This window comes from Lynx rufus, unplaced genomic scaffold (genome assembly GCF_022079265.1).
Source record: "Lynx rufus isolate CCGP_SWC_20201006 ecotype Redwood Valley unplaced genomic scaffold, mLynRuf1.p SCAF_1, whole genome shotgun sequence".
NCBI classification, from domain to species: domain Eukaryota; kingdom Metazoa; phylum Chordata; class Mammalia; order Carnivora; family Felidae; genus Lynx; species Lynx rufus.
The window spans coordinates 27,805,773-27,824,936 of NW_025814823.1; the positions used below are offsets into that span (position 1 = coordinate 27,805,773).

General features: G+C 39.1%; 1 long non-coding RNA gene across 2 annotated transcripts in view; it reads left to right on the top strand.

Moving 5' to 3' along the window:
- The window catches only part of LOC124512575 (uncharacterized), a 93,224-nt gene that overhangs the window by 25,644 nt on the left and 48,416 nt on the right, over positions 1 to 19,164 (top strand). The window contains exon 5 of one of the 2 annotated variants that reach the window (XR_006962154.1): positions 11,183 to 11,269. This is a non-coding gene — a long non-coding RNA (uncharacterized LOC124512575). Of the gene's footprint in view, positions 1 to 11,182; positions 11,389 to 19,164 lie in introns of those variants that run through there. The other variant, XR_006962153.1, reaches the window with a different exon arrangement.

The following is a 19,164-nucleotide window of genomic DNA, read 5'->3' on the forward strand; positions in this document are numbered from 1 at the left end:
CTGAGGGCTGCTTTGTGTCCCAGTATGTGATCTATTCTGGAGAATGTTCTAAAGGCACTGGAGAAGAATGTGTATTCTGCTGCTTTAGTTGAAATGTTCTGAATATATCTGTTAAGTCCATCCTGTCCAGTGTGTCATTCAAAGCCACTGTTTCTGTTTAGGTGATCTGTTCATTGCTGTAAGTGGGGTGTCGAAGTCCCCTACTATGATGGTATTATTAATGAGAAGTCCCCTACTATGATGGTATTATTAATGAGTTTCTTTATGTTTGTGATTAATTAATTAATTTGGGACTGCCACATTTGGAGCATAAATGTTTACAATTGTTAGGTCTTCTTGGTGGATAGACCCCTTAATTATGATATAATGCCCTTCTTTATCTCTTGTTACAGTCTTTACTTGAAAGTCTAGATTGTCTGATACAAGTATGGCTACTCCAGCTTCCTTTTGGTGACCATTAGCGTGATAGATGGTTCTCCATCCCTTTACTTTCAATCTGAAGGTGTCTTTAGGTCTAAAGTGGGTCTCAACAGCATATAGATGGATCTTGTTTTCTTATCCAGTCTGTTTCCATACGTTTTTTGATTGGATCCTTTAGTTCATTGATGTTTAGGGAGAGTACTTAAAGATATGAATTTATTGCCATTATGTTTCCTGTCGAGTTCGGAGTTTCTGGTGGTATTCTCTGGTCCTTTCTAGTCTTTGTAGGTTTTGGTCTTTTTTGTGTGTGTGTGTGTGTGTGTTTTCTCCCCTCAGAGAGTCCCCCTTAAAATTTTTTGCAGGGCTAGTGGTTTAGTGGTCACGAACTCCTTTAATTTTTGTTTGGGAAACTTTAAATCTCTCCTTCTATTTTGAATGACAGCCTTGCTGGGTAAAGAATTCTTGGCTGCATATTTTTCTGATTCAGCACATTGAATATATCCTGCCACTCCTTTCTGGCCTGCCAGGCTTCTGTGGCTAGGCCTGCTCTGAACCTTATCTGTCTTCCCTTGTAGGTTAAGGACTGTTTTTCCCTTGCTGCTTTCATGATTCTTTCCTTGACTGAGTATTTTGTGAATTTGCCAATGATATGCCTTGTTGATGTTTGGCTTTTATTGAATCTAATGGGAGTCCCTGTGCTTCCTGGATTTTGATGTCCGTGTCTTTCCCCAGGTTAGGAAAGTTTTCCTCTATGATTTTTCCTCATAACCCTTTTACCCCTTTTTCTCTCTCTTCATATCCTGGGGCCCTTTTGATTCTGATGTTGTTCCTTTTTAACGTCACTGATTTCTCTAATTCTTAAATCATGCTGTTTTGCCTTAGTCTCCCTCTTTTTTTCTGCTTTATTGTTCTCCATGAGTTTGTCCTCTATATCACTGATTCGCTGCTCTGCCCTATCCATCCTTGCCACTGCAGCATCCATGGAGATTGCAGCTCAGTTATAGCATGTTTTATTTCATCTTGATTAGCTTTTACTTCTTTTATCTCCACAGAAAGGGATTCTAATCTGTTTTCAACCCCAGCTAGTATTCTTATTATTGTGATTCCAAATTCTGGTTCAGACATCTTGCTTGTATTTGTCTTAAGTCCCTGGCTGTCATTTCTTCCTGTTCTTTCTTTTGGGGTCAATTCCTTCATTTCATATTTTTGAAGGAAGAAAAGGGATTAATAAGGTAAAAAAAATTAAAATTAAAAAATTAAAAACAACAAAAAAATCAAATAAATGATGCTAGATCCTAGGTGCATTTTAGTTTGGTGGTTGAAAGGAGCTTGATAGATTGGAGAAAAAAGGGAAAGATATGAGAAGAAAAAAAATGAGAAAAAGAAACAAAAGAGAAAAAGGAAAATGTTTGAAAATTTGAAAAAATGTATACAATAAAATAGAATAAAATGAAATGATGAAAGTAAAATAGAAGTAAAAAAATTACAAAAGTGTGAAGATATAGTAGAAAATTATTAAAAATCTTTTTAATAAAAATGGGAAATAAAAATAATTTTTTCTCTTTCTATATTTAAGAATAAGAAAAGAAAAAGAAAAAAAATTGAATAGATGAACTAGCGAACAGACTGAAATACGATTGAAATTACATCAATTTCCCCCAGACGTCTGTGAAGCATTTTATAGTCTGTAAACTAAGCAGGCAGAGAGACGTGTGGTGTTCCTGTAGAGCGAGGTTGCCCCAGATGGGTGGGGCTTAGTGTAACAGCTCCCTTCTGCACTAGGTGGCCCTGCTTAGCTTACTGAGGTGGATTGTTGTGGTGCGTGTAGGTGTGGATGTGCATGCATGGGAGGGATGAAAATGGTGTCACCCAGCTACCCAGTCTCTAGTTTGGGAACTCTGTTCTCCCCAACCAGCAATCGCACACCCCTCCTTTGTCTCTGGCTTCCATTCACTTCCCGCTTTTACATTGTCTGTGACCAAGCCATCAGGTTGCAAGATGGCACCTCCCTCCTGAATTTTATCTCAGATGTGGCTGGGATTTTTTTCCTAGTCACTCACTTCTGAGGGACTGAGGCTTTGACCCACTCAGACCCTCTGGGGAGAGTCTCACTGAGCGATGGTCAGGTGCCGGCCGAACCCAGGAACATTCGTAGGACTGTGCTACTGACGATGCTCAGAGACTGTGGCTGGGTGCCAGCCTGCCCCAGAAAAATTTCCGCTCTCATGTAGCAGCATCGTTTCAGGGATTATGGTAAATCACAACATACATCTGACACCAGGCTTCCTGCTTAATGTCCTTTTTCCAGTACCAGCGAATGTGGTTGTTCTCCAGGGTCTGCTGGGACCTTTGCCTGTGGGGTGGCTGCACAGCCTCTACCAAATATCCTCCCAGCAAGGGAACTGCCTCTCCCCCTGTAGCCTGAGGACCCCTTGGTCCTCACTCTCTGCTCCTGGGGATTTGCCATTCCCACCAGAGCTCTGCCCAGTATCAAGCTGCAGAGTTTCAGACTCTGTGATCCCCCTGTTTATAGAGTCTTTTTTTAAAAAATTTTTTTGATGTTTATTTTTGAGAGAGAGTGACAGAGTGTGAGTAGGGAAGGAACAGAGACAGAGGCAGACACAGAATTCAAAGCAGGCTCCAGGCTCTGAGCTGTCAGCACAGATCCCCACGCGGGGCTCGAACCCACGAACCGTGAGATCATGACCTGGGCTCAAGTTGGACGCCCAACCAACTGAGCCACCCAGGCGCCCCTGTTTATAGAGTCTTAATGGAATTTAAACCCTCTGCTTTCTCCTTTCTCCCTTTTAGGTTCAGTCCCTTGTATATTCTTTCTTTTCTCTCCAGCTTTCAGGCAGGGGGGAAGCTTTCCTGTACTCTCCCCCCATCTCCATCCTCTCTCTGCAAGCAAAAACAGCTCCCTCTCTCTGCTGCTTCTCTTTCCCCCAGTTCACTTCTCCACACTGAGTACCTGCTGAGTTCTCTGGTTCAGGTTGTGCCGATTGTTGTGTTAATCCTCAAATCAGTTATTTAGGTGTGCAGGATGGTTTAGTGTTGATCTGGCTGTATTTCATGGATGAGAGATGCAAAAAAAAACCTTCCATTCTGTTCCACCACCTTGGCTCCCACTCAACAAGTACACTTCTTAGTCCTCATCACCTATTTAACCCATCCCCTCACCCACTTCCCTTCTGGTAACCACCAGTTTGTTCTCTATAGTTAAGAGTCTGTTTCTTGGTTTGCCTCTCTCTCTCTTTTATTTTACCCTTTGCTCATTTGTTTTGTTTTTTAAATCCACATATAAGTAAAATCATATGTATTTGTCTTTCTCTGACTGGTTTCCCTCTGCATTATACTCTCTAGCTCCATCCATGTCATTGCAAATGGCAAAATTTCATTCTCTTTTATGTATTAGTAGTATTCCACTGTATACATATATCACATCTTCTTATCCATTCATCAATTGATGGACTCTTGGGCTGTTTCCATAATGTGGCTATTATAGATAATGCTGCTACAAACATTGAGGTGCAGCATGGAGGTTTCTCAAAAGGTTAAAAATAGAACTACCCCATGATCCATCCATTGTACTACTAGGTGTTTACCCAAAGAATGCAGAAATCCTCCATGTCTTTTAATGGCTTGATAACTCGTTTCTTTCTAGCACTGAATAGTATTCCATTGCCTGGATGAACCACAGTTTACTTATCCATTCACCTACTGAAGAACATCTTGGTTGATTCCAAGTTTGGGCAACTATGAATAAAGCTGCTATAAATATCTGTGTGCAGGTTTTTGTATGGGCGTAAGTTTTCAACTTCTTTGGGGAAATACCAAGGAATGCAATTGCTGTGTTTTATGGTAAGAGTATGTTTAGTTTAGCAAGAAACTGCAAACTGTCTTCTAAGGTGGCTGTACCATTTTGTATTCCTATATACACATATGTGTGTGTGTGTATATATATGTATATACATACATGTAGGTATGTATATGTGTGTGTACACACATACATGTAATATGTATATATATTCATATAATATATATGACATAATATACATTTATAGACATTTATATGTGTTATACAGAATATATATATATACATATACATATATATATATATATATACAATATATATACACACACACACACACACACACACACACACATAAAGGTATGTATATCTTTTTTTGGTAGAAATTGGCTCATGTGATTGTCAGAGGCTGGCAAATCCAAAACTTGTAGGGCAGGCCAGCAGGCTGGAATCTCAGAAGCTAATATTGTACTCTTGGGTATGAAGTCTTTAGGGCAGTCTTGGCATGCTGGAAACTTAGGCAGGATACACCTGTTACAGTGTTGAGGCACACTTCTCTGGAAAACCTCAGTTTCTGCTCTGAAGGCCTTCAACTGATTGAGTGAGTCTCACCCATATTATTGAGGGTAATCTCCTTTACTTAAAGTTAGCAGATTATAGATGTTAATCGTGTATACAAAACAACTTCACAGCAATATCTCAACCACTGTTTGACCAGTCAACTGGTCACCAGACCCTAGCCAAGTTGACACATAAAACTTAACCATCACGCCTGTGTGTGTGTGTGTGTGTGTGTGTGTGTGTGTGTGTGTGTGTGTTTAATTGTAACAGAGATAACCATTAACTTGGTGGACCACATGTGCAAGATTTCTCTAGAAGTCTCTTGGAGTCTCAGCCTAAAACCAGTTCGACACTCCTTCTAACAAATTTGTAAGGACCTAATCCTTTTTCTGCTTAAAAGAATTAGAGTGGTTTCTGTTATTTGCAACGGAACCTCACTGCTATTCTAGCAAAGTCTTGATGAGAGTATGAGAAAGAAACTCTATAGGCTAAGTATATTCATGAGGATAGATGCAAAAGTAGCATCTAAAATGTTAGCACTTGAGGGGCACCTGGGTGGCTCAGTCAGTAAAGCATCCGACTACAGCTCAGGTCATGATCTCACGGTCCTTGAGTTTGAGCCCCACTTTGGGCTTTGTACTGACAGCTCAGAGCCTGGAGCCTACTTCGGATTCTGTGTCTCCCTCTCTCTGTCTCTTCCCCGCTTATGCTCTCTTTTTCTCTCTCAAAAATAAATAAACATTAAGAAAAAAAATTAAAATGTTAGCAGTTGAATTCAGGAATCCATCAAAAAGCTAATGTATGATCAAGCTGGGTTTACAGCAGAAAAGCAAAGTTCAGCATTAGAGAAATAGTTTATTTTACTAAATTAACAGATGTAGTATTAAAGATATAAAATCACTTGATAAAATGCTATTAAGGGATCTAGAGATAGACATGAATTTCTTTAACCTGATAAAGTATATCTGAAATACCAAACATCAGACATGAAACAACAGTAAATTCAATGCTAAGCACAAAACCTTTCCTTTAAAAAGAGTAGCAGGACAAGGATACCCACTATGACCGTGTAGGTGCAATGTTGTAGTAAACATTTCAGAAATAGTACTCATAAGGAAGAAGAAATAATAATTGTAAAGATTGTGAAGGCAGGAACAAAATTTTGTTATTTGTGGTTGAAATTATCATAGAAAACTCAATAAAATATAGAGACAAATATCAGAATTAGTAAGAGTTCAACAGGTTGCTGGATGAAGTTCAGTATATAAAAGTCTATTTCTTTAGTAGCACCAGCAACAGACCTTAACATTTAAAAAATACACAACATAATGTGTAGGGTTAAGGAAAAAAAATAAAGACCATTAAGGAGAAATTTACAACAATTTTATTGAAAAAGCCTAAAGATTGTGATAAATGAAGCTGTATACCATATTTTAGCATAAGAAGGTTCAATATTATAAAGGTATTAGTTCTCACCAAGTTGATCTACATTTTTTTTTATTTAAAAAAAAATTTTTTTTTAACATTTATTTTTGAGACAGAGAGAGACAGAGCATGAACGGGGGAGGGTCAGAGAGAGAGAGAGACACAGAATCTGAAACAGGCTCCGGGCTCTGAGCTGTCAGCACAGAGCCTGACGCGGGGCTCGAACTCACAGACCGCGAGATCATGACCTGAGCTGAAGTCGGCTGCTTAACCGACTGAGCCACCCAGGCGCTCCTGGTCTACATTTTTAAAAGAAATTCCAGTCAAAATCCCAACAAGACTTTTTATGGAACTTTTGAAGTGTATTTTAAAATTTATACGAACGGAGGTAAAAATAGCCCAGATGCTCAGATGTTCCTGAAGAAGGAGGTGGTGGGTGGTGTGGGGGGTGAAGTGGGGTGAGGAAGGAGGCCAGACAACTTGCAAACATTAAAAACTGTGGTAATTATATCAGCGGATATTAGTATATATTGATAAATAGATACAGAATCAATGAAGCAACAGCTCAGAAACAGACATATATTGAAATCTGATACATGGCAGAAAGCACAGTGGATATGGAAAAATAGAAAATTGATTCCTACATCACAGGATATACAAAATCAATTCTAAATATAATAAATATGTACATATGATAGACAAAACTTCCAAATATTTTCTAAGGAAATACAGAACAGGCTTATACCTTCAGCTGAAAAATATTTGTTGAACAAAACATAAAAGGAAGAAACTGATTTAGGAATTAGTTGCTTATTAAATATTTGGTAGAACTTGCATATAAAACTGTCTGTCCTTGGAGTTTCCTTTATGAAAAAAGTTCAGATGGACCCATGCCTTTATTGGTTATGGGTATATTCAAGTTTTTTATTTTTTTTTCTTGAGTAAGTTTTGACGACTTAACTGTCTCAGGGAATTTGTTGATTTTTCCTATATTTTCGAATTTATTGACAAAAAAACTATAATCTTAAAGAAATCTTGTTAGTCTCTGCTGAATTTGTAATTATGACTTAATTTTATTCCTCATCATGTACCTTTTCTATTTTTTCTTGATCAATATTGCTAAAATTGGTCAAATTTACTACTCAGTTAAAAGAATTCTTTTGTTCAGTTAATCCTCTCTATTAATATCTTCATTTCCTATTTTATTCCTGTTTCATCTTATCTTTACTATTTTTCCTTTTTTCTTTGTTTTTAGTATTTTTAAAAAATACTAAAAATTTTTTTTTAATTCCTTAGGTTGGACTCTTTATTTATATTCACCCTTTTTCTCTAATAAAAGCATTCATGGCTGTGTTACTTCGATTTTTTTTTTTTTAATTCCTGGGGCGCCTGGGTGGCGCAGTCGGTTAAGCGTCCGACTTCAGCCAGGTCACGATCTTGCGGTCCGTGGGTTCGAGCCCCGCGTCAGGCTCTGGGCGGATGGCTCAGAGCCTGGAGCCTGTTTCCGATTCTGTGTCTCCCTCTCTCTCTGCCCCTCCCCCGTTCATGCTCTGTCTCTTTCTGTCCCAAAAATAAATAAACGTTGAAAAAAAAATTTAAAAATTCTGTATGTTGGACTCTTTATTTATATTCACCCTTTCTTTTTCTCTAATAAAAGCATTTATGGCTGTGTTACTTTGATTACCTTTTTTTCATTTTGTTCTTGGTTTTGTTTGTTTATTGTACTTCAGGTATAGTTAACATACAGTCTTGTATCAATTTTAGGTGTTCAATGCAGTAATTCAATAATTCTATACATTACGCAGTGCTCATCACGATAAGTGTGCTCTTAATCCCCTTCACCTATTTCACCCATTCCCCCACCCATCTCTTCTCTGGCAACCACCAGTTCATTTTCTATAGTTAGGATTTTGTCCTTTGGTTTGTCTCTTTTTTTCTTTGTTTGCTTGTTTTGTTTCTTAAAGTCCATATATGAGTGAAATCTTACAGCATTTGTCTTTCTCTGACTGACTTATTTCGCTTAGCATTATATTCTCTAGCTCCATCCATCCATGTCATCGCAAATGGCACGATTTCGTTTTTTTTTAGGGCTAAGTAATGTTCCATTGTATGTGTGTGTGTGTGTGTGTGTGTGTGCATGTGTGTGTGTACTTATGTGTATATATATATACATATACGTATATATATATATGTATATACATGTATACATATATGTATATATATATAGGTACACACACACGTGCACACAAATATATATTGTTTGTTACAATAAAAGTGGTTAAACCCAGGGTCATTTTTTATATTAGTCATGGTATTGAACTTATGATAAAATGAAAGTTTTTACAAAACCACAATTTGGAACAGAAATATATATATACATATACATACACACGTACACACACACTCACATACCACATCTTCTTTATCCATTCATCTATCAGTGGACACTTGGGCTGCTTCCATAATTGGGCTATTGTAAATAATACTGATATAAACATAGGGGTGCATATATCTTTTCAAATTAGTGTTTCTGTATTCTTTGGGCAAATACCCATTAGTGGAATTACTGGATCATAAAGTAATTCTATTTTTAATTTTTGGAGGAACCTCCGTACTGTTTTCCACAGTGGCTGTACCAATTTGCATTCCCGCCAAAAGTGCATGAGAGTTCCTTTACAGCCACATCTTTGCCAACACTTGTTTCCTGTGTTGTTGGTTTTAGCCACTCCGACAGGTGTGAGGTGATGTCACATTGTGGTTTTGATTTGCATTTCCCTGATGATGAGTGATATTGAGAATCTTTTCATGTGTTTGTTAGCCATCTGTATGTCTTTGGAGAAATGTGTGTTCATATCTTCTGCCCATTTTAAATTTGTTCACTTGTTTTTTTGTGTGCTGAATTGTATAAGCTTTTTATATATTTTTGATACTAAGCCTTTACTGAATATGTCGTTTGCAAGTATCTTCTCCCATTTAGTAGGTTGACTTTTTGTTTTGTTGACGGTTTCCTTTGCTCTGCAAAAGCTTTTTTTTAATTTTAATTTTTTTTACTTTTTTTTTATTTTGGTGTAGTCCCAGTAGTTTATTTTTGTTTTTATTTCCCTTGCCTTAAGAGATCTATCTAGAAAAAATGTTACTATGGCTGATGTCAGAGGAATTATTGCCTGTGTCTCTCTTCTAGGATTTTTAAGGTTTTAGTTCTCACATTTAGGTCCTTAATCCATTTTTTTTTGTTTATTTTGTGTATGGTGTAAGCCAGGGTCCAGTTTCATCTTTTGCATGTAGCTGTCCAGTTTTCCCAACAGCGTGTATTGAAGACACTGTCTTTTTCCCATTGCATATCCTCGCCTCCTTTGTTGAAGATTAATTGGCCATATAATTGTGGGTTTATTTCTGGGCTCTCTATTCTGTTCTCTTGTTCTATGTGTCTGTTTTTGTGCCAGCACCCTACTGTTTTGATTACTGCAGCTTTGTAGTATATCTTGAAATCTGGGGTTGCAATACTGATGGTGTTAGTCTTTTTCAAGATTCCTTGGCTATTCGAGGTCTTTTATGGTTCCATACAAATTTTAGGATTATTTGTTTTAACTTCAATTACCTTTTTAAATGCATTCCTCAAATTTTGCGATGTAGTGTTTCTGTTATTTTTCCAAATGTTTTGTGTGATTTCTCCATTGAGCCATGAATTATTTAGTAGTGTATTTTTAACTTTCTAGGGGTGCCAGGGTGGCTTAGTTGGTTAAGCATCCAATTTTGCCTCAGGTCATGATCTTGCTGTTTGTGAGTTTGAGCCCCACATCGGGCTCTGTGCTGACAGCTCAAAACCTGGAGCCTGCTTTGGATTCTGTGTCTCCATTTCTCTCTGCCCCTTCTTCACTCATGCTCTGTCTCTCTCTCTCTCTCTCTCTCTCTCTTTCAAAAATGAATAAATATTAAAAACATTTTTCTAAAGTAGCATATTTTTAACTTTCTAAATATATGGGCCTGAAAAAATCCTCCTCCCACTGATTTGTAATTTAGTATTATTGAGATCAGAGAATGCAGATTACTATAGGATTCTCTGAAATTTATTGAGACTCCTTATGAGGGTCAGTTTTTATAGACAGTCCATGTATACTTGAATAGAATGTTTATTCTCTAATTATATTCTATGTACATTAATGTTAATGTATGGAATATTAATTGTGTTCTTCAAATATTCTATTTTATGATTCTTTGTTTACTTGGTCTTTAAATTACTGAGAGAAGTGTGTTAAAACCTTTCACTATGATGATGGTTGCTTTATCAATTTTTCCTTTTCATTCTATAGCTTTTTGTTGTATATATCTGAAGGTATTTTATTGTGGTTTATAGAATTTTAGTATTTTTACATGTTTCTACATTTTTTAAATATGTAGAAGCCCTCTCCACTAGTGCAATAATCTTTTCCTCTTAAAGATGATCTTTTGTCTGATATTATTGTAACTATACCAGAATTCTTTGGGTTGTGTTAACCAGTACGTGCTTAATACATAATTTTTCTACATTTTTAATTTTTCTGTGGTTTGTGTTTAGATGTTCCTTTTGCAGATTTCATTTTAGATGTGACTATTTAAAAAATATATAGTTCAACATTCTTTGTCTTTTAGTTGGGCAGTTGAGTCCATTTACATACATGTGGATCCATCTCTTCTAACTTCTTTTGTGAGTTTTGTTGGTCAGACTTCTTTCGTGCAGTAAGAAGTTTGAGCTTTCCCCCTTATGTAATTGGAAATTGTCAAGTGTTTATTGAGCGCAGTTTAATACACATACACAGACACACACCCCGTAGGAAGCAGGTTACTTTTACCTTCATTTTACACCCGAGCCAGATGAGTTAATTATGTGGCTTTAGGTTACAAAACTATTAGGAGATTAAATTTGAACCACGATCTGAAATTGGACCCCAAATCCACTATCCTTTCATGCTTCCATCTTGTCTCCAGGATAGAGAGGTTCTGTCATCTACAGTGGAGCTACAGATGGCAGAAAAGATCAAAGGACGATGAGGACTCTCAGGAGAAGCTGATAAGGTATGTTGAGCTCAGAACTTTTATTGTCCCTAATTTTTAAAAGGAGGTTGAATAGAATTTGGAAAGTGAATGACATTTTGCTTTGTTCTTGTTTCTTTGATGAGATTTACTCATCAGAAAGTGATGATGTTTGCTACAATAAAAGTGATATTTAAACTCAGTGTCATTTTTTTTAATTAGTCATGGTATTTCACTTACAAAATGAAAGTTTTATAAGATTATAATTTGTAACAGAAGTACATGGTGATTTTGTCCATTTTCTTGATAAGTGGAGAGAATGAAGATTATTATTGAACAAGTCTGACAATGAGAAGACCTAACCCCAAGTCCATTTCAATGATTCAAAAAGAGATCAAAAGGAATTTCTCTCTTTTAAATTATTGTTTTACTGTTGAATAATTTACTTGGAAAAAATTTCTTGAGAAGTTTCTTAGGGTCACTGAAGCTAGTTTTGATAATAAATTTAGGATTTGAGAGGAAGCAATGGCCTGGGAAAATAAAACTTTGGTCAGTAATTGTCTAAAATCATAGAGATTGGGGGCGCCTGGGTGGCTCAGTCGGTTAAGCGGCCGACTTCGGCTCAGGTCATGATCTCGCGGTCCGTGAGTTCAAGCTCCGCATCGGGCTCTGTGCTGACCCCTCGGAGCCTGGAGCCTGTTTCGGATTCTTTGTCTCCCTCTCTCTGACCCTCCCCCGTTCGTGCTTTGTCTCTCTGTCTCAAAAATAAATAAAACGTTAAAAAAAAATTAAAATCATAGAGATTGTATGATTAGGGTGTTAGGAAGAAATTGGAGCTATTTTGGGGGAATTAAAGAATCTATAAAATGCAAACAGCCTGATTTTCTTTATAGATTCTATGAAATTTCAAGGTAATTATTTTTTCTATATTAGGTCATAGCACAGCTTTCTAGACCCAGTTCCAGGTCCCCTTGTCCAAATTGTAACCCCCCTCCCCCCACAGTGGTGTGGAGTTGTGATAAGAGCTCTAAGTAGCTTGAAAATACTGTGGGAATCACATTGAAGCTGGCTTCAGGATCCTAGTTTTGCAGGACTAGGTCACTAATAAGCTGCAAAATCCATTTTCAAACGAAATATACTTATTCTAAAAGAAAAGGCCTTTCAAATGAGCAAAATGCAATTCTAGGTCTTAAATTGGGGCATTAACAAAGGCTGAACTTCACTTTGATTTACTTAAAAAACAAGTCACCAAAACAGGGTGCTGGCTGGTTTTACCCCTTTTCCTCTGTGGTAGGATCACTTCTACTTTGTTTTAGTATGGGACATGCGGGTGGTCTATGAGATGTACCGATAGTTAAAAGATAATTCTTTAGGCTTTTCACTGGTTTCCTCACTTCTGTTCTTGTCCTATACAATTTATGCACAAATTGCTATTGAAATACTTTTTTACAGCCAGTTGAAATTTATGGATGAAGTACTACCTTTACAGCTTGGGTTAAAAGCCATTCCTTGTCTAATCCCAACCCGCCATTCTGATCTCACCTTCAATCCTTTATCACCACCTCTAGATGTGTGCACATGCCCGTGCACGCACGCTCTCACGCGCGTGCGCGCGTGCACACACACACACACACACACACACACACACACAGTTTTAACCACAACGTGGTACTTGCCCTTTTCTTTGCACATGCTGTTCACACTGCCTGAAATACTCATGACCCTCCTGCCATTGTAATCCCAGATTAAATATCACTTCCTCTTTGAAGCTATACTGAACATAGTCGCTCCCTACTCCGAGCTCCCAAAGCATACTATAAACTCATCATTTTATGGAATTCGCCAATCATAGTCTAGTAATCCATAAGCTACAAGACATTGCCCACAAACAATAGCTGCATAGGGATTGGCTTTGCTCTTCCAGTTTGGTACCATTGCTCTTGTAACTTCTTACCTTGCTCCTCTTATATGCTCTGGGTTGAATAAAGAATAGACTTGCTGGCAGTACCTCTTGGACTTAAGTAAATAACGGAAAATGTAGAAGAGGCTGGTACTAAGAAATGACAGCAAGGAAGCAGGGGGATTTCTGTCACCCCAGGGTGGTCTATCCAGACCGACTATGCTCAAGTGGCCATCCCTATCTGGAGGATGCATGCAAAATAGGCATAAGCCAATCAAAGATTACCAGTAGAAGGAACACATTCTGCTTAAATCTAAGAAAAACTAGGATTAGATTAAGGATGTGGAAAAAATAATAACCCTCCCCAAGTGTTGAAATTTCTGTAAAACTCAACATTAGTCATATATTCTGTTTTAATATAATGATTAGAAATATAAATACATGTTTATGCTGAGGTATTAACAAACACTAGTTCAGCTTTTACTTATAATCTGGGAAAGTGTAATAAGCTGCTAACCACAGTGTTAGAAAGATGGGCTTATTCAAAGCTATAGACTAGGTTGGTTATACTAGTTACGAGTTGCCATTTATTCATTGCCTGTTAAATCTCAAGCCCCATGAGGGAGGCGTCATGACTATATTTTACTTTGACATATTTTATTTGACTTAATCCACACAAGATACTTGTAGGCTAGGTACAATCATCCCAACTTTATAGAGTAGACAACCGATGTCCCAAGAGGTCGAATAATTTGCTCAATGTCACCCACTTTGTGAGTGGAGTCCGAATTTGAATTCCAGTCTTTCTGCCTCCAAAGCACATGCTCTTTCTGTCATACAAGGCTGCCTCACAAGTAAGTTTCGAAGAAAGAAACGTCTACGAAGAAAGACGGAGCTTCTCAAAAACTGTACCTGCAAACTCACATCTGTACTCAATAGCAAACAATTCCATTAGTTAAGAGAAATGTATTTCGGAAAGCAGTTTGGCATATGAAAAACGTGCCTACCATACACAATGACTACAAAAATACTTGAAATAAATGATCAGATGTAGTTATCTCTTGAGGCTTTTCCATCACTGTCCAGCCCAACCTCGTGAGATCAAGCTGAGGACACCATGTAAAAGTTGTGACCCATGGCCCTGTTGGTCCGTGGCCCTGGCTCCCACTCATTCTTCTCTCTGCTTCTCTAGACTTCCTGTTTTCCGACCCTGCATCTGGTCACAGCATTCCATGCTGTCTTCCTCACTTTATTCTCTGTCTTACACAGGGTTCTATCTCTTCTGGGCACAGCCGCGGTGATTCCCTTGGCAAAGCTCTGGTTCTGGTTTGGTAGTGCAGACCCAGATGGATACTTTGTCAGATGCCCCTATGGTGGTGTTTATCCAGGAGTGGTTTGAAGATCACTTCTATACAGATTACATTGCAGGAGGCTTGGAGAATATCCGAGTTGACTGAATCAGGACCTCTGGGGAGTAGGTCCTACAATCTGCACTTTAATAGGCTTTCTCGTTGATTCTCTTTTTTTAATGCTTTATATTGAGACAGAGGGCACACCACGTGGGGTAGGGGCAGAGAGAGAGAGAGACAGAGACAGAGAGACAGAGAAAGAAAATCCCAAGCAGGCTCCTCACTGTTGCACTGTTGGTGCAGAGCCTGATGCAGGGCTCGAACTTATGGCCATGCATTCATGACCTGAGCCGAAATCAAGAGTCGGACGCTTAACCAACGGAGCCACCCAGGCGCCCCTCATTCATTCCTTTGTGACCAATATTTTACAAGTACTGCACTCCATTTCATGTGATCCCTGGGCATCCCTACCCTTTCTGTCATCTTTTGCAGGGACTCCCACATGTGAGAGTTCACCGGTCTGACCTGAATATACTATTGTTTTGTTCCATTAGTGTGTTTAACTGAGGGTGATCTATATTGCTTGGGCCTTTTAGAAAATCACATACTGGGAGTGACTGTCTGCCCTTTGCAATCACAAATGTAATTTTCTCTCTACTTCACATATAACCTGACTTTCCCCAAAGCCTCATCTGTTTGTGGGTACAAATAAAGCCACTTAATGGTTATAACCCAAATTTCACTGATAATACAAAACCGCAGTTCCCTGCATAATTCTCCTCTGGTATTTCTGGGAGGTCTTGGAAGGTGCCTCGCAGGTGCTCTCAGTCCTGCTTCTCTGCACTGTGCTGCTGGTTGATGTGTGTTGCTTTTGGAGTCATTTAGACTGTGCCTCCCCATGGCTCCAAGGCTGGTGGCCTCCCTGAAGATGCTGATGTGCATGACCAGGACCAGGTGCGCTCTCTCTCTCTCTCTCTCTCTCTCTCTCTCTCCCTCCCTCCCCCCCCCCCCTGTTCTCTTATAGCCACAAGCCCTCAGGTTGCTGAGAGCCGTGCTGTGTTCCCAGGCCTCCTGATGGGGATGAACCCATTCTGTGCTGGACACAGAAGTGAGGAGGATACTGTTTGCTCTGATTCTGTGTTTTTTTTCCCCCAACACTATTACTTTTCTGGATCCCCAGGGTCCCTTATGGAACTATTTCATTTAATTTGTGCGTGCAGCTTCCCCTCGCCGCCCCCCCTCCAACATCCCAGATAAACACTAGCATGTATATCCATCCACTTGTCCTGGATGCCCACAAGAAAACCACATACCCCCAACAAAACCTCTGTGAAAAATCTACTCCTTACAGACACTTCCACCAGTTGATCACATGCGCTCCGCCATGTCTGGATCTCGGAAGCTCCTTTCAACTTAGGTTGGGACTCGTCCTCTCCTGACCCATGGCCACATGTGACACGTTCCTGAATCCAGTGAACCTGGCTTGAGAGCTACTAAAGGGCCTCCCTGGGGAAGATGTTTTAAAATTTCGAATGTAGGAGAGGCTGTCAGAGTGAGAGAGCCCAGACAGTACTGATCCTGAAAGTGTACTTATTTTTCCTTTAAAAGAGGACATCTGATCTCTAATTGAAGAAGATGAAAGCAAAAAGAGAAGCAGAGAATTGAACCACATGCAGGATTCAGCATTCTAAATGGTACACATTCTCCCCTACCTTCCTCCTCCTTTACCATAGAGTGCCAGCTGTCACCAGAAGCTGTTTCCAAACCAATTACCATTCCTTTATCAGAAAGGAGGATAAAATCTTCACAAAGGAACAGATGACTGGATGCCATTGGTTCTTCTGACTCTGGAACTGCTTTAGAAAGGAAGTTGCATCTTTGCAGAATTATTATTATCAATCAGCCTTTATTGCTTCAGCTTTCTTTATTGCATTCTAACACACAAAGTAATGAAAACATATAATAAAGAGAATAAAACACGTAATGCATCACTGTGCAGATATTGCAATCATAGCAAATCCAATGTAAATGCCCTACAGGGAATACTTGAGCCTTCCAATACATTGCTAACAGTTTGCATGATACTACATCACATTATTTATCTACTAAACCTGTCATGCTCTGCTAAATATTGTGCCAGCATCAACCCCAAATAGTACTACTCCTTCCCATCCTCCAAACGGAAGGCATATTTCTTTGCTGTCACTGGTTTTAATGTTTGCAAAGAGTAGCTCCAGCTCCTGAATAATTAATGCATAACGATTACTAAGCCACGGGTAGTTTACTATTCTAGCCCCTCTGGTCTTTGCAATGTTGCTTGCTTTAATATGCACTTCGAATTGGAACCAAGAGGTAGTAAAAGTCATTAAGACGGCATGAAGCTAAGTCAATAATGATTTACAGAGTTTGGATGCATTCCTGGGTTTTTCATTCTTGGCTCTCAAGCCCCATCTGCTGCTCATGTTCTGACTTGGTCTCCCTTTTGCAAATGCTTCTCTGATGACAGGGTTTCCGCTCTGTTTATACTTACTTAAAAGAGTCAGCTCTCAAGAGTTCAGGTCAAGTACACACTTCCTTTGTGGTAGTTTCAACTTTGGAAGAATAGTAGCGGTGACTAAATACATTTGGAATACTTCTGCCAGATAGATGCATGTCAAGAAACGTCATGATCTCAAATGGTATGGGCGCCTAGTAAATGATGATAATACTTGCAAGGGTGATTCACTCTAAAGAAGGGTGTTAAAAGCTAAGTAGGAGGACTTTAAAAAGGAGGACGAACTTTTTCATGGTGTGATGGCAGAGTACTAATGTGAAGATTAAGTCTTCTATGTGCTGCTTGTGGTTTCTACTCAAAAGATGTTGCTATATATCAACTGAGACTTTAATAATTCCTGTGTGGAGTAAGCTGTTTCCTCCCACAGGGCAAAGATTGGTCGCTTTAGTGGACTTGCCTTTGAGCAGGAAGGATCCAGTGCTTCAGGAGTATCTAATGAGAAGATGTGACTATGGCAGGGTAAATGCCTCTTGGGTAGACATTGGAAAGAGAACTTGTTGCTTCTAGAAGGCCAGTGACTCAAAGCTTGTTCTCCTTCATGCTCGGTCTGTGGCTAAACATATATACTATAGAAATTTGGACAAAATATTTGTGAGATAGTGGTGAAGAAAAGAATGTTGTAAACACTGCCATATTAACCAAATGGAGGGCCGCTTACAGCTTGTTTGCTCAGTGTTTTCCTTTTATAGCATATTAATGCCATTTCTTTTTCTTTTAGAGTTCCTCAAATCTCCCCAGCAAATGAAAAATGTTTAGAAATAAATATATACATGCTTTGAGTCTGGTTCTGTAGATTACAAAAAATCTCTGAATTCTGTTATGATAGGATGTATTGTTAATTCTTTGAGGTGGTTTGGAAAATGTCTTTGACTTTTAAATGGACCCTGGTGATCTACATGTTAGCTTAAGTCTGAAAGGTCAAGCTTGCTATTTCCTCCTCACCCAGCCGACCAAGCCTTCTGTACTATAATTGGTGCTTTGCCCTTTCGAGTTCTTAAATTGTTGCTAGGTCTAGCACTAGGTTAAATGGATGGGACCCTTATTATTGGTAGAGCAAAGAGAAGTGAGGCTAAGTGTATAAATTGCTCCATGAATGCAACTGGTTTGCCAACAAACCACTTGTCAGAGAAGAATGAGGTAGAAGAGAGAGATCTGCAGGATGACCTAAAAGACCCCACAGTAGGGTGTATGAATAAATAACAGATTGAATACCAAAATCTCTCAGTACTTTGGAGAAATAGAAGACACTACTACAAATTAGCATCGCTTTCCGTAACAGATTCCCAGCAGAAGAACGCCATTGAGTCAGGTTTCTCCACCCCTGATAATGTGCAATAGGACCATTGAATGCATTCGTGGTCTAATTGGTTGGTTGCTGATTGCCTTAGTGAAAGGGGTGGGAGTGACAGGACTCAGGGAATCCCAGGGGAGACTGGAAAATGCTTTGATTTGGTCCTAGGGACTCTCCTTACCCCATCGCCCTATCCTTCCAGATGTCAGGGCCCCATCTTCCTTTCCATGTGTTTGTGGTTACTTGTGTGAGTGACCCAAGCCATCGAAATTGGGGGGCGGTGACTGTCCCTATCAGGTGGGTTGAATGGAAGTGTACAAAGGTCAAATGAACATCAGTCTCGCTTATCATTTGGTGGGGAACACCCAGACTGTTGGGGTCTGAACCCTGGCTGTGCTGCCATGAAGCTCTTGGACGGCAGATCGGAGTAGCTTCTCAGTGGTCCTCTATTCCTGTCCATGAGATCTCTCCTCCTGCCATCTCACCAGCCATGAAATTATTTTCTGCACTGAATGACATGGGGGTACCAAAGGTCCTATTGTTCCAAATTTGTACCATCTTTTACCTGCACTTCAGTTTGTCAAACATAAGTAATATATTTGACTCCATTGTTCTCTCTCCTCTGCTTTCCTATTCCTAAGGTCGTGAGTAATTCATAATGTATCACTGGAGTTGGGGTAAACACCTTGTGGAACATATGAAGGAATTCCAAAGAGGGAGAAGGTTGGGAGGAGGAGGTTGAATCTGATTAAAAGTTACAAAAATATTATCCTGCCATATTTATGCTTAGATATGCAAATCATTTAAAGTGTATGGGATCTCAAGTAAGTAATTTAACCTCTG